Source organism: Condylura cristata, unplaced genomic scaffold (assembly GCF_000260355.1).
Source record: "Condylura cristata isolate star-nosed mole 26May11 unplaced genomic scaffold, ConCri1.0 scaffold00076, whole genome shotgun sequence".
Classification (NCBI taxonomy): Eukaryota; Metazoa; Chordata; class Mammalia; order Eulipotyphla; family Talpidae; genus Condylura; species Condylura cristata.
In genome coordinates this window covers 359,377-360,077 of record NW_004567177.1, presented here as the reverse complement: position 1 = coordinate 360,077, position 701 = coordinate 359,377, and positions in this window count along the sequence as shown.

Genomic DNA, 701 nt, shown 5'->3' with positions numbered 1-701 from the left:
AGGTCACCTGGTCAGGGTGGTAAGCTGGGGCAGCAGCCATCGGCCACCCCCACCTCGGGGAACGTGCATGTCCAGTCAGACCCTCTGCGGGAACCCTGGAGGCCACAGGCCACCCTTCCAGGAGCTGGTTCCTGCCATGAGGGCTGGGCAGAGGGATACTGGCCTTCTCCCAGCGTGACCTGCTGACCAGCAGGGGGTCGAGGCCCATCAGATTCTCCACGGCCCCTGTGGTCTCCCTGGCTGGCCCTTGGCCACATCCCTCCGAGGCTGGAGCCAGGGGCCACTGGGCGGTGCCTACAGGCCCTGCCACCAGGCCTGGCAGAGAGGCCTCCTGGCCCTGGGCGCGGTCCGTCGGGTGGGCAGGGCGGGGGAGGCCGAGCCCGACAGCTGCAGGAGCCCGCGGGTCAGATGGGGCCTGTGGGCGGGAGCTCTGCGCTGCTCCCAGGACCGGAGAGCTGGGCCGGGGCCCCCTGCCAGCGCTGGCCGCTGCACCTGCACCAGACCCTGGTCTCCCGAGGGGGCCGCAGCCCCGAGCTCGGACAGCTGCGCCTGGTGGGCAGCCCCCAGCCCTCTAGCACTGGGTGCCCGTCAACTGGCAGCTGGGCTCTGCCAGGACACGGGGAGCCCAGGGCCCGAAGGGGGTGCCACGCCCCTTCACCTGGCCTCCGTCCACCCCCTTCCCAGTGCTGAGGAGCCGCACC